At 45.4% G+C, this 15,226-nt stretch overlaps 1 long non-coding RNA gene across 3 annotated transcripts in view; it reads right to left on the minus strand.

Annotated features, from left to right (window-relative positions):
* The window catches only part of LOC127693392 (uncharacterized), a 49,393-nt gene that overhangs the window by 18,107 nt on the left and 16,060 nt on the right, over positions 1 to 15,226 (minus strand). For all 3 annotated transcript variants that reach the window (XR_007979692.1, XR_007979691.1, XR_007979693.1), the window contains exons 4-5: positions 10,008 to 10,160; positions 6,005 to 6,126 (exon numbers count right to left, since the gene is read on the minus strand). This is a non-coding gene — a long non-coding RNA (uncharacterized LOC127693392). The remainder of the gene's footprint in view (positions 1 to 6,004; positions 6,127 to 10,007; positions 10,161 to 15,226) is intronic.

A 15,226-nucleotide genomic window follows, 5' to 3' on the forward strand; every position in this document is an offset into this window, starting at 1 on the left:
TAGCCACTCTACCTCCCTGAGTGCTGGGATTAAAGGAATATGCCTTGTCTGCCAGTGGCAGGTATTTTCATAAGCAGCAAAATGGAGAACATGCAGATACAACTCACCAACTTAATACTTCTTTTTTTTCTTTCCTCCCTTTCTTTCTGTCCTTCCTTTCTTTCATTGCCCCTCTCTCCCTCCTTCTCTCTCTTCCTCTCTCCATTTCCCTCTCCTTCTGTATGTGTGTCTGTGTGTGCGCATGTGTGTCTGTGTGTATGTGGTTTATGAGATACCCCCATATATCCCAGCCTGGCCTTGAACTCCTAGCAGAGGATGCTTTTGAACTCCTGAGCCCCCTCCTGCCCCTCTCCAGTGCTGGGATTTTGGGAAAAGCCACACCTTGTTTATTATGAGCCCAGGATTCTTGAAACTCATGTCACAGTTAGTAGCATTTCTAGGTACTACCGCTATTGTCATTTCTTAACACCCTTCTTGGAATTAGCTTCTTCTACTTCTTTATTTTAAAGGGAAATTTTCAGTTAGCACAAATACAAAACTATTGCTCTTTGTAAAACAAAACAGTCTTCAACACAAATATGTTACTAGTTGTACTTACACTCAACTATATATACTATTTTAAAGTTGCTAGGATTGCAGAAACATTAACTGCTTTAGAAATCATTTCTTGGGGACTAGGGGATGTAGCCCAGTTGGTAAAGTATTTCCCTGGCATTCAAGAAGTCCTGGGTTCAGTCCCCAGCAGTGCATAAAATTGGGTTTGATGACACAAATCCTATAATCCTACTACTTGGAGGTAGAAGCAAGAAGATCAGAAGTTCAAGGTCATCCTTGGCTACTCAGAGAGTTCAAGATTAGCCTGGGCCACATGGGACCCCCTTCTTAAAACAAAATTGTTCCTAAGTATTAATTTCTATCAGTTTGGTGCGATTCAGACTCACCATGGGAACAAGTCTCTGAACACACATCTATAAGGGCGTTTCTTGATGGAGGGAATTAGGGTGGAGAAGACCCCACCCTAAATGTGAGTGGTAACCTTCCTTGTGGTGGGACCCTGGACAGAATAAATAGGAGACAGCTGAGCTGTGCAACTGTTTTCATCCCTCACGGCTTCATGACTGTGAATGCAGAATGACCAGCTCCACACACACACTCCTGTCTCCATGTCTTCCTGCCACAATGGGCGACGCCCCCACTGTGAGCCACAATAAACTCTTCCTTCCTCACGTTTCTCCTGTCAGGATTCTGTCACAGCAACTCATAGGGGAACTTTCATATTCTACATTATAGTGTATACATGTGCTCCATATCATTACAGAAAGCGCAGACATGTTCTCTCCAGTTCTGCTTCACATTGATATTGGCAGACACTGACTAGACTCATTGTATCAAGCTGTGCCTGGTAGGCAGAGAAGGGGAGAAGAGAAGACAAGTGGTGGCAAGGAGGGAGGCATAGACATCACAAGTCTCAAGAAAACGTGGTGGATCACCTGAGCAGAAGGCCAGCTCTGAGCTCCAGGTGATAGAAGGCCTGTGTTCTCCCTACATAGTGCTGTAGTTAAGATGGAAGACGGAGCCTTAGGACAGTGATTCATTGTCTCCTCAGATTTCTGGATCTCTGAATTAAGCATAGTTTAAAGATTCTATCCCTGACTTTTGCCTGTGTTGACAATGTGGCGTGGCCTAGTTACACAAGGAGAAATGTTACTCATTGTAAGAGCCAACACACATGTTTACTCTGTCTGTACCTGAGTGCTTTTGATGCAAATTTGGTTGGTTTGGCTCTTTACAAAGATTTACCTTGTATGCATATATGTGTAGATGAGTGTGTGTTTGGTGTAAGTACACACAGGTAGGAGGAAACGAGAGAAGGATATCAGGTGTCCTGTTCTCTCACTCTCTGCCTTGTTCCTTGGAGAAATGGAGTCTCTCAGTTAACCTAGGGTTACACTGGCAGCCACAGGACGTTCCAGTGATTCCCTCTGTCTTTGTGCCCCTCCACCAAAGTGCTAGTTCATACAAGCTCATATACGAGACCACACCCAGCTTTTTACCAGGACTGTGGGGATTTGAACTCAGGTCCTCACACTTGTGCAACAAGCCCTCTTACCCACTGAGCCATCTCCACAGCCCTTTTGACTCAATGCCTAAATCCTAAAGTGAATATTAAAATGAATCACTCTACCAAGGCAATCTGTGTTTGGGATCTTTGGCATGAGTTGATAAATAAACTCCCATAAAACACATTTCCTGGAGAGAGAGGAAAATGGCCTCAGGCTGTAGCACAAGGTGCTAAGTGTAACATAAGATATGAGTCAATAATTCAAAAGATTCAAGGCAAACAAATCCACCCAGAGACCAGAGTCAAGGCAGACAAATCCACCCAGAGACCAGCTTCTTACCCTGGAGAAACACATGTAAAAACGACTCCCCTCTGAATCATCCTCGGCCCTGCAGGGCTCGTGTACTGCTAAAACGAAGTGTGCACACAAAGAATGAAAGCCAGCAGTGCAGAACGACGAGGATAATTCACAACAGGCAACACAGAGGTGTTTGTGGGGGTGTTGTTTGTGCTCACCCTTATTGGGGCTTTCCTATGAATCTGCATTCCTGGGATGCCACAGCCTAGAATCCCATCATTTGGGAGGTTTGAGGCAGGAGGATCTAGAGTCTACGGTCAACCGGACTGCTCAGTAAGACCCTATCTCAAAAACATAAGAAATAAAGATGACCTACTTTTTCCTGTCTGTGTATGCTCGGGGTACACCTTCTTCCCTGAGCTCTCCCCGAACTTTATCTCTTGAGATAGTGACTTTAAGTACCACCTCAAGGTCCTCCATTAAATACCAGTGGGTAGCAGTTTCTGTGCGAGTTCCCACACTGAAGGGTCAGTCAGCACTTCTCTAGGAAACGATGCCTGGAACCCACCCTCAACTGCCAGTCCCAGGTGGTGAGGATGGAACCAAGGAACCTAGCACATGGATTTCACTAAAGCCCTTCATTTGAACAAGGGAGAAATCAATACCCAAAGAAAATACATGAGTGACTCAGCTCAAGTCCAGCTATTTCAGAGCCAAGAGTTGTAGAATTCTGGAATTTTGGTTTCTTTAAAAGAAAAAAAAAAAAAAAAGCTGGGCGGTGGTTGCACACGCCTTTAATCCCAGCACTTGGGAGGCAGAGGCAGGCGTATTTCTGAGTTCAAGGCTAGCCTGGTCTACAGAGTGAGTTCCTGGGCTATACAGAGAAACTCCGTTTGGGGGGGAGGGGGACAAACAAAAAACAAAACACACCAAAAAAAACCACAGAAATATTACCCCCAAAAAAACCCAAAAATGTGCTTTTTGTTTCAATGCTGGTGTGGGGATGTGGGGCTGCTCGGAACTGTCCAAAGCAGGTGACTGATTTTCCTCGTGCTCTCACAGAAGCATGATTTTGCCAGCTGCAGATAATTTCTACGATCATGTGACATTTGGAATTCAGGGGTGGGGGGATAGGGGAGTCGGGGGTAGGGTTCCCCCTGAGCAGTGAGGCTGGTGGTTGGTCATTCAGGCAGGCTAGTGCAGTTTGTTAGTGGTCAATGAAGAAACAAAAGGAAAGAAATCCGATTCAGAGATCCTACACACAGCTTCTTTCTCTCCTGTCTAGAGTTAGTTGGGGTGGGGGTGGGGAGGTGGAGGGGTGGGAGCAGAGGAGGTGTTAGAGGGTAAGAAAAAGAACCCACAAAGTAGCAAAGACAGGCTACAAAGACTAAAATTGTTCTACACAGCTTTTTACTCCCGGAGCAAAGAGAACCTCCAAAGCAAGAACTAAATGTTCACACCTGGCTGTGCTGATCCTTACCAAGAGTCTGAAATCCTTTAAGTATGTGAGACTTCTCAGTGTTCTCTCCCCAAAGCAGTGTCCTACGTGTTCCTGTAGCAGGTGATGGCACCAGTAGTGATCTTTCCCTCCCTAGCATCCACAGACATCAAAACCATGATAACCAACACCCAGGAACTAGTTTTCTGAGCTTTCCAGAACAGAAATGATAAAAACCCAATCCACGATCAGCTATATAAGGGCAGGCAGTAGGAGCTGAAGTCAAACACACAGATTTCCATATGGTATCTAGTTTAAGTTCAGGTTTGAGTTTTCTCATGTGTACAAGAAGGGAAATGACTGTAGTATCGGGGGTTTACTGGGGGTGGGGTAGGAGTGTGGTAGAGGTGGTTGTTTGGGTTTTTGGTTTTTCAAGACAGGACTTTTCTTGTGAAGCCCTGGCTGTCCTGGAACTCACTATGTAGACCAGGTTGGCCTGAGATTCAGAAATCTGCCTGTTTCTGCCTCCCAAATGCTAGGATTAAAAGTGTGCACCATTGCCACCAGGCTGGACCTTACAATCAATCAATCAATCAATCAATCAATAAACTAGGAAATGGCTAGGGCAGGCCGGACCCTATAAATAAATAAACAAACAAACAAAGCAACTAGGAGCTGGCCAGAAAGTCACTGAACTCACATCTTTGCACATTTCTTTTTCTTTCTTTCTTTTTTAATTTTTCATTTTTTTAAGACAGGGTTTCTCTGTGTAGACCAGGCTGCCCTCGAACTCAGAGATCTGCCTGCCTCTGCCTCCCAAGTTCTAGGATTAAAGCATGTGTCACTCCCAACTGTTGTATCAGTTTCTTAGCGTGCCCATGGGAAACACATGAGTTAGTATAGAAAGCGCTTTGTCCATTACCTGATACAAAGAATTTGGTGACTTTAAGATGGAATTGCTACAATTGTGGATTGTGATGACTGTGCTTTATTTTAGTCTCTATTGTAAATTGGACACAATGTAAAGTCGTCTGGGAAGAGAGAGCCTCAGTGAAAGAATTGCCTTGATCAGATTGGACAGTGAACCTGTGACACAGTTTTAAATGATGATTGAGGAGGGAGGGTCCAGTCCACAGTGGGCGGCGCCATCCCTAGGCAAGTCAGCCCTGGAATGTATGAAAAGGGCTAACTAAGCATGAACCTGGGTGTAAGCCAGACGGGAAACCAATAAGCAGTGTTCCTCCAAAGTTCTTGCCTCCTTGGCTTCCTTCTATGATGGACTATAACCTTTAAGATGAAATAAACCCTTTCCTCTCTTCAATTGTTTTGTTCTGAGTGTTTGATCACAATAATTGAAAAGCAGACAAGGACAATGATGATGGAGATAGCTCAACACAGAGCTCCTGAGAAAATTCAAGAAACATCTCCCTCATGTACTCATGTAGCTAAACACCACCAACACATGCTGTAACTCAATCAACTACAACATAATTTTGAGCAACACCAGGCTAGCAGCTTGGAGTTAGAAAAAGAAAGTGTTTTGATCTTTCACATGGCTGTTGGATCCCTTCAGGTGCTAGTCTCAGCCCAAATGCTTCCCACATTTTATCCAGTGGAACCCTCCCCATACTTTAACATGCTATGGACTGTAAATATCATTCCCATTTTGCAGATAGAGAAATCAAGGTGGAATGAGGTCAGATAATTATCCAAGATCATAAGACTTATGTTGAATGCCAAATTCCCACCTGAATCTGGCTGATAGATATCTCACCTACGAGATAGAAACTAAATATGATAACAAACTCCATTCCCCTTTTTGAAGTTCTTCAAAATCCCATGCCTAGCCAGGTATGATAGCACATGCTTGTTGTCAAGCACTTATGGTACGGGGCCAGAAGAAAAAGAAGGTCAAGGCTGTCCTTGTCTAGGCAATGAGTCAGGCCAGCTTGGGCTACATGACAGCCTGTCTCAAATGAGCAAAAGCCACCATCCAGGCTAAGATGGTTTCAGAAGTAAATAAAGGTACTCACGGCCAGGTGGTGGTGGCACACGCCTTTAATCCCAGCACTTGGGAGGCAGAGGCAGGAGGATTTCTGAGTTTGAGGCCAGCCGGTCTACAGAGTGAGTTCCAGTATAGCCAGGGCTACACAGAGAAACCCTGTCTCAAAAAAAAAAAAAAAAAAAAAAAAAAAAAAGTACTCACCATGTAAGCCTAGCATCCTGAGTTCAGCCCCTGGAATCCGTGAAAAGATGGAAGGGGAGATCTGACTCCACAAAGTTGTCCTCTGTCTAAGCAAAGTGACAAATGCCTTTAATCCCAGTACCCTGGAGGCAAAGGCAGGTAGATTTTTGTGAGTTCAAGGCCCATGACTACACAATGAGACCCTTTCTCAAAAAACATGAAAACAACACTATACTATGCACATAATAGCAATACACTGAAGTACATAATTTAAAAATCCTCAACCCTTTGCCATTACCTATCTAATTCTAAAACAAACAAACAAACAAAAAAGTTTAAGAGTACGCTGCTAAACTTCTTCCCCAGGGGAAGGCATAACAGCTACCCCTCCTCCTAAGATCCCAATGACAAATCAAGGCATGAGTCTGGTAAAGTACATCCTGAGGGGTCCATGAGTTTATTGGGCTTCATTACAGAACATAGAGTTACTTTCCGGTGGGTGAGCGCTCCTCTACATCAGGACACCCCTGGAAAGCCTTTCACCAGCACAATAAGGCTTCCCAGCAGGAGCAATTAAAGCAGGCCACCTAAGGCAGCCTGGGTGCTCAGGTGCAGGTCTCAGGACCGACCCTCCTCAACCCTCCACAAAGGAGTGTGTAGTGGTTTGAATAAAAATGGCTCACACAGGCCCATAGGGAGTGGCACTATTAGGAGGTGTGGCTTCATTGGAGTAGGTGTGCCCTTGTGGGAGGAAGTATGTCACTAGGAGCGGGCTTTGAGGTTTCAGAAGCTCAAGCCAGGCCTGAAGGCTCATGTGCTCTTTCTACTGCTGGCTGGTCCAGATGTAGAACTCTCAGCTCCTTCTCTAGCACCATATCTGCCTGCATTCCGCCATGCTTCCTGCTGTGATAGTAATGGACTAAACCTCTGAACTGTAAGCCCGCACCAGTTAAACGGCTTCCTTCCTAAGGATTGTCATGATGTCTGTCTATTCACAGCAATAAAACCCTAACTCCCTAAGACAGAGTGTAAACAGTCAACAAGCCCGGCTGGGCTGATGCTTTTGCCACAGAGCACAGCAGAACTCCCTAAGGAAGTTGCTTGTCTGGGAGGACTCTCAGAACAGAGAATGAAAGGCCTTTACAAATGGCTCCTCTTTGTTAAATAAGAAGAGGCACTCTCGTCCCACAGTCACTTCCCAGAGCTCAGCAAAGATACAAACAAAAACATGATGACATTCCCTGGGGTAAATATTGCTGTGTGTGTTTTGAAATCATTTTGTGGATGTGTCTAGCCTGATCTTCCTTGCAGAGCAACTCTCCCTGTATACCTAGTGCAATTTTTCCCCCTTCCCTTCTCCATCTTGCTCCGGCCCCGCTTGCTCCGGCCCATAGGTTTTTTTTTATTTGTTTCTCATTACAGATGGTTGTGAGCCACCATGTGGTTGCTAGGATTTGAACTCATGACCTCCAGAAGAGCAGTCAGTGCTCTTAACCGCTGAGTCATCTCATCAGCCCCCTAGTGGCAATTTTTTACAAAGAATTAGGCTGTATCTACAAAGAATGTGTAGAAGATCCAACCCTGGAACTACCTATTTTAAATACTTCACAGTCCAGCTCTGCACTGAAGTTAGAAGTGGACGTATAGAAAGCCCAAGAAATTTGCACTTGGCAGAAGTCATACTGACCTGCTTGCTGTAGGCTTAAATCTATCCAGCGCCCAAAGAAGGATCTATGTGTGTGGGTCTCCTTGCCTGCTGGAATTTATATATATATTATTTTATCACTCTTTCTAACCACTGTGAAAATATATATTGTCTTTTTCCAGTCCAGCTTCCCACTAGAAGAAGCAGTGGAGAGACACACTTGAACAAAGCTGATGGGATCTGGGGGAACACAACCCCTAAACAGGGTGAGGGGTCAGTAAGATAAAACAGTGGTACAGGCGTTTGCTGTCAAGACAAATGGTTCGAACTGGATTCCCAGGACCAATACCCAAGCTGGAGAGAACTGGCTCCCAAAAAGGTGTATTCTCACTGTTAATCCCAAAGATTCAAGGATAAAGACTGCCAACCAAAATCATCGTGGCCAAATTAATTAAAGCAAACTTTTCCATGTGTGTACATGAGCTGCTTCCCCTGAGGTAGGAGGGTTCAAGAGGTCAACCTTGGATGTGAGGAAGACAGGGTTTTTATAGCTCAGGGGTAAGGGGGTTTCCAAATGAGCAATCTAGGCTTGGTTACAGGAGCAGAACACAGGCCTAAGTTAGTCATAGCTGCCTCCTGAAACAAAGACAAGGTGATTGTAACAAGGTAGCTACAACAACCTTTTGAAATAAAAGAGAGGGTTGTGAGATGGCTTTGAAACAGACCAAGGTTGCCTTTCCTGGAATAGGCAGCAAAGAGCTATTTGTAGTTAAGTTTACAGGTGGGCCAGTCTTTGAGAGGTTTAGTCGTAAATAGGAAGGAGCCTAGTTTGTCTTTACTACCAGATGGATTTCAAGCCTAAGATGGGCACAGGCTGGTTCATCATCCTGCCTCCTGCCCCTTGTCTATGTGCCTCTGTCAAACCTTTGATGGCGTCTTAGCATTCTTTATCTTTGCGGAGAGGGGGCCATTAAAATTTGTAACACATCAAAGGCTGCATGGCCCCATCATAATTATGTTTGGTTAGAACAAATACTCAAGGCCATAAAATCTTGATATGCTAATAGGTACTATAGGTGGCCATTTGTCCCCTTGGCCAGGGAGTTTTCCTTGGACCTAATATCCTAGCCCTTTGATAAGAGGACAAGAGACAACATACTCTCTTCTGTAACTACTTCCTGCTGAAATTAGGATGCTTGTTCTCAGGGTCAAGAAGGGCTGGATATTAGCCAACAAAGGCTGGGAGGTAATAGCGCAACGGGGTAACAGCTGACTTATGGATGGTGTCTACCAGCTGAGTGGAACTCTGCCAAAACAGATTAAGACTGGGCACAACAGGTAAAGTTAAAGACCTTAAGAGAAACTTTTATATTTGGAGCCCCCTCCCCCTCAGGAATAGTCGACAGGGAGAGAAGCAATAGGCCACTGATTGACAGGAGAACCTATCTGCAGTCCATGTGACCTGTGAGAGGCGGTGACTCTTTCAACCTTGCATGACCATTGTTTGATCTGCACTGGAATCCACATCTTAGAAAAAGCAACTGTCTGTAAAAAACAGCTGAAGTAGATTCATGCATATTTTTGAGTTCTGTCAAAAGGAGCCTTGAGTTAAAAAGCACAAATATTTTTTTTCTGTCCAGAGGGCTGATAATATAAGTTGAAGAGAGATGCTTTCAGCATGATGAGACACACCTTTAACTCTACATTTAGAAGACAGCCAGAAGAAATCCAAAATCTTGAGAAAAAATCCAAAATCTTGAGCTTTCGACTAACAATGGCAGTCGGTGCTTTACTGACTTATTAGACTTACTAATATTTTAATAGTAAATTTTTGAATTTTTGAAATCTTAGTGTAATAGCACAGAGTAACTTGTATTTATATTACCTGAAATCACTTCCTTACATTCTCGTAATTAATTTAAACTTTATATCCTTAGATGTTTTTTAATTTAATTTATTTCTAGACTATTATAATTTATATAATAAACCTTAAACTTTTTTATCCAATTATTTATCACTAGCTGAAGTGGAAACTTAAGGGTTCTTTAGAGAATCACTTGGGTCGGCTGATGTTTGCTGGGGCAAGCACATGAAGGAGTATTTTCCTGAAGTAGATGCAGGTGAAAAGCTAAGGCACATTCGTGCCTTTAAATAGTAGAACTTACAACATCTGGAACATGTGTTTCCTTCAATATGAAGCCTGTTAGGGCAAATCTGTCTGTTGGTTTACCTTTTGAATCAGCTGACCTAATAGCTCTAGAAAAGTTAAGTCATGGTTTTTATATGCGTTGACCAATCAATGATGCTACCATCAGAAATCTGAGAAGGATAAATTATAGAAACCAAATAATGTGTCAGTTAAAAGTGACAGAGACTTACCACTACCTAGATGGCTGTCGTGGCCTCCCATGGTCTCAATGATCTTCACTGGGGGGCAGTGGTAGGTCTTCATCCAGGACAGATTTTAAGTTTCAGCTTCCAGAGAGTATAGCCCCAGCCTTCAGCTACCAGCCCCAGGTTTGAGAGGTTTTCCTGTGGAGAAGGAACTTAGGAAGATTGACCTCACTTTGACTTAGTTAGAATAGGGCAGTCAACCTGACAGGGTCCACAGCTTGGGCAGAAACCTGGCAGCAGGCAAGGCATAAGCAGTTTCACCAAGTGGTCAGGGTTACATGCAGGTGGAGTTGGCTGTGCTCCACAAGAGGTTTTATTTATTTTTATTTTTATTTATTTTTTGGTTTTTTTGGGGGGGGGGATTTGTTTTTTTTTCGAGACAGGATTTCTCTCTATATCCCTGGCTGTCCTGGAACTCACTCTATAGACTAGAACTCTGGCCTCGAACTCAGAAATCCGCCTGCCTCTGCCTCCCAGAGTGCTGGGATTACAGGGGTGTGCCACCACTGCCCGGCCCAGAAGAGGCTTTAAATAAATAAATAAATAAATAAATAAATAAATAAATAAATAGCTGGGTGGTGGTGGTGGTGCATGCCTGTAATCCCAGCACTTGGGAGGCAAAGGCAGGCAGATTTCTAAATTCAAGGCCAGCCTGGTCTATAAAGTAAGTTCCAGGACAGCTAGGGCTACACAGAGAAACCCTATCTTGAAAAAAACAAACAAACAAACAAAACATGATGTCCCCCAAATACTGAATATTTTAGTAGATTGAATTTGAGAAATGGATTCTCTGCATTCCTCTTGAACCAAGTCTTGAGACTGCTCTGAGAGGAGTCGTCTCTACGGCTCAGGAAAGGAACATCCTTGTCCCCAAGAGGGATGGGGGTGTGTGTGGGGGGGGGGTGTGGAAGACTTTGCACTCCCACCAACCTATCACACACACACACACACACACACACACACACTGTTTCTTGGGGCCATCCCACTATCTAGAAATGAGCTCAAACTGGACAATAGGATTTCTGTGGCTCGGGGAGGCCAGCAGTCCTCAATCATCTCCTTGCCTCTGGCAGAAGGGAAATGGCTCTCCATTGATGCACCTGTGGCACTTAGCATACCAAAGCCTGTTCTGCCTCCAGGCTCCCCCAGTCACTACTCACACTTGTTAGATACCTCAAAGCCTCCATAATGGCTTACTGTCTCTCCTCGAGTCCTAGATACCCATTCGCTCTCTGACATTGGTCCCAACCTCCCTCCGTCCCCTGCTGCTCCTCTATTCTTAATCCTCTTCTCTCTAGCCCTGGCCATATCCAACCTTTTCTCTTTCTCTCTTCTCTGGACTCTTCCAGATGCTGCTGGATAATTTCTCACCCTTATTCACAATAAAAACATTTCCCTTAACGGAGTGGCTACATTGGCAGTTACTTTATGCAACCCCTCCCCTGAATACAGTCTTCATTCTCTATAAGATTCTATTGTTTTGTAAAACGTTTCAATTTTTTGCATGATATATTTTTTTCTTGTCAATCTGTCTTTTATTACAGAAATCCAGACAAGAACCCAAGAAGGTTAAAACCAGGCTGGGGGAGGGAGATTCCCTGGCTTTGCAAAATCAACTTTTTCATTCCTATTCTGGGTCTAAGTTGCTCTGGGTCAGTGCGGCTGAAATGCTGGATAGTTAACACAAGAACATTTGGAAGCCTGGTCGCCTGCAACAAAACAATTTATTTACAAGCAATTTTACTTCATTAGAAGCAAGAAAGGAAGTAAGCCTGACCTGGTAGCTCATAGTTAAGGATTTCAGCACTTGGAAGCTGAGGCTGGAAGACTGCTGTGAGTTTGAAGAGTGTCTTAGTCAGGGTTTCTATTCCTGCACAAAATATCATGGCCAAGAAGCAAGTTGGGGAGGAAAGGGTTTATTCAGCTTACACATCCACCTTGCTGTTCATCACCAAAGGAAGTCAGGACTGGAACTCAAGCAGGTCAGGAAGCAGGAGCTGATGCAGAGGCTATGGAGGGATGTTTCTTACTGGCTTGCTTCCCCTGGCTTGCTCAGCTTGCTTTCTTATAGAACCCAAGAGCACCAGCCCAGGGATGGCACCACCCACAAGGGGCCCTCCCCCCTGATCACTAATTGAGAAAATGCCTTGCATCTGGATCTCATGGAGGCATTTTTTTTCAACTGAAGCTCCTTTCTCTGTGATAACTCCAGCTTGTGTCAAGTTGACACACAAAACCAGCCAGTACCAGAGTTTCAGGCCAGCGTGGGCAACCCTGTCTCAAAAGGGGAGGGGTGCGGGGAGCCAAGGGAGGGCGGGACCAGAGACGTTTACAAGCGTCAGGACTGCATCTTTTCCAAGCATCAGTTCTCTGACAGCACTTCCTGGTGGGAAGGTTAAGAAACGAGGCAATAATCCCAGGGTTAGTAGTACTATTACAGCCAATCGGGAAGTGTCAGTCGGGGCAGGTTAAGAGCCGCCTCCTCTGCTTGGCCTCCAGCGCCCTCTACAGGAGCTTAGCAAGAACTGGCTTCAGGGAACTCGGACAGAATCTCACTCCATTCAGCCTGCGATTGAGGAAGGGCATTTTACTACAACCTTGGGAAAGTCCCTGGGTTAACTGAAACAAGTTGGTCATCTCGCTAAATGAAGGTGAAGCTAAGCTATATGCAGGGATCGGACAGGGACTGTGCCGTCCTACCTCCATCTTTATGATTTAAATAAGAAGAGAGAGTGAAAATGGGAACTTTCTGACTCTGTCACTGGGACAGAACGCTGTCAGCCACGGCTGACCAGGCTCGGCAGAGAGGCTGGTAACTTCTAAGTTTCCTTTGGGCAGTTAACCATTCACCTTTCATTCGTTCAACATTATTATCTGCCAAGAGCCTTACTTGGCACAGATGAGATCCAGTATAATACGATCTCTGTGCTTTGTCTGGTTGAAGAGCTATTTGACCCGGGTGGCTACAGGACCAAGCTGGCCTCAGAGTTGCATGTCGGAGCACCATGGCCAACTCCAAGAGTAGCCTCTCCCAGTCCAGTGCCCTCTGCTTTGCACTGGGAAAGAGTGATTTGGAGTCAGAACAATGTTGAAGGCCTGGAGACCTGGGTGGGGAGAGGGGGTAAGGATAAGTCAATGACAAGAGTGTATTAAAAAATACATTCCAGTGTCACTGTTTGGGAAAGACTGTGCTGTGGCCTCGTTGTATTGAGAATAAGGGTCTGTGACATGGATTGTAGATGGCACTGGCTGGGAAGGACACATCACGGTGGCTCTCTCTTACTTCCCGTGGGCCTGGGCTTGGTTGGGGTTTGGAGTCTCAGGACTGGAAGAAGAGCTGGAGGTCAGAGTGGCTACAAGAGACGAGGTGCCAGACCCTCTGCTGGACAAAGATCAAGCACAGGGCCATTTGTCATTCTTTCAGGGCTAAAGAAAGCAGGCTGCCCAGGGTCCCTCTCCCGCTCATACTCCAAGACAGGCCCCTGGGCCTCCTGGGCAGGATGACTGCTCCAAGGGGCGGGAGATTCAGTCTGGGCTGAGAACCAGAGCTCTTCCCAGGCTCCCCCACCCCCCCACCCCATCCCTGTCTTTCCTCTTTCCTTTCCTTTTCCATCCCATCTCCTTTTCTCTTTCTAAGAGAGAAGGGCCCAGTTCTAAGACCTCTCCACCGGCTGTTGAGCTTAGAGATGCTCCTCCTCCTGCCCTGAATCCCAGGACCACACTTGGGAGAGCCACTCGAGGGTTTCCATTTCCTTCTTCAGTCTTCACGATTCTCCTGGGAGCTGGACCCAAGGCTCCTGCTGCTCAAAGTGTTCCCCTTTACCTGACTCTGTGACACTGACAGCAAATCATGATTGGCAGACAGCCTGTCTGCTCTTCTGTGCTGGGGAAGGAGGATGGGGTGAAAGAAGAGGTAGGTGGGAGTTGTCATGGCAACCTCCTCCTGGTGGTCTGGAAAGCCCAAGTCTCACAGGGTCAGGATTTTAGACTCAGGGGACCCTTAACCAAGGCTCTTAGGGATGACAGGCCAATTTGTTGGCCTGAACACAGAAAGCTTTGTAAATGGGCCATGACATTATAGAAATCAACCAATCCTGCAGGGTTGGGAGGAGGGTTAGTTTTTATGGTGAGAAGGAAAAGGTTCTACACAGGTTTATGCCAGCAACTTATGTCTCTGTTGGTACACGGTGGGGTGAATGATGGGGAGTGGAAAGGAACTGTGACCTTTGAAGATGATGACCGTTGTGTCCCCAGAGCCATGTTTCCAAATAGATAAAGCTAATGCATGCTCTGAGTTCCACACTAGTCTCTTTCCTTTGGGTTAACCGGGCCTTCTCTGTCAAGGGCTGCCTTCTCTGGGGAGAAGCCTCAAGGGCTGAGATAGGTGTTGAGGGGAGCATTTGAGACAGTGACTTTCTTGATGTCCTAGGGGACTGGATGGACAAGAAGTATCCAGTTGTTTGTGGCCTTATGCAGGTACTCTCGAGCCTTCTGTGAAATGCCATGAAGGAGTTGTTGGAGCTGTGGTGTAGGGCTGGCTTTTGTTGGCATTAAGTTGGCCTTGGTTCCTGCGCAGTTGAGAACCTGTCCTGGTGACCTTTCTTCCTCTTTAATTATCTGGGCCCAATCTAAGTGTCGTGAGAATGCCACCTCTTGTTTATGGTCCTGGGAGGGATCTCAGAAACTCCAGCATCTTCCTAGAAGACTACATCATTCTCTCCTTCCCAAATGGCCAAACCTGAACCCTCTCCTGCAGCCCAAGGAATGTCCCTGTCTGAAACAAAATGAATAAAATTGAGGCAGGTCAGAAGTCTACCCCGAACTGGGGGAGCTCTAAGGACCAAATAAGAAAGGCTATGGAATGGGGGAGAAGGCTTCAGAAAAGTCCTAAGTGCTCCTCAAACCCAAGGGGGTTTTGGTTGTTGTTGTTGAAAGAGAATTCTCCCCTCTTACTCTCACTTCCCCTTCTCTGTTTCAGGCCCAGGAAGGGGAAAATCCTACGGATTAGCAGCTGACATAATAGAACCAAGACAATAAATACTTGTAGAGTTACACTTTCCCCAAGATTTTCTGAACGCCTCCACAAAACTGGGTTCTGATGGTTCTATCATGAAGCCCTTAAAAACAAAACAAAACAAAATACTGCATCAGTGGGTGGTGGTGGCACAATCTTTAATCTGAGCATTCAGGAGACAAGTAGGCAG

The sequence above is a fragment of the Apodemus sylvaticus genome, chromosome 10 (genome assembly GCF_947179515.1).
Source record: "Apodemus sylvaticus chromosome 10, mApoSyl1.1, whole genome shotgun sequence".
In the NCBI taxonomy this organism is placed as follows: domain Eukaryota; kingdom Metazoa; phylum Chordata; class Mammalia; order Rodentia; family Muridae; genus Apodemus; species Apodemus sylvaticus.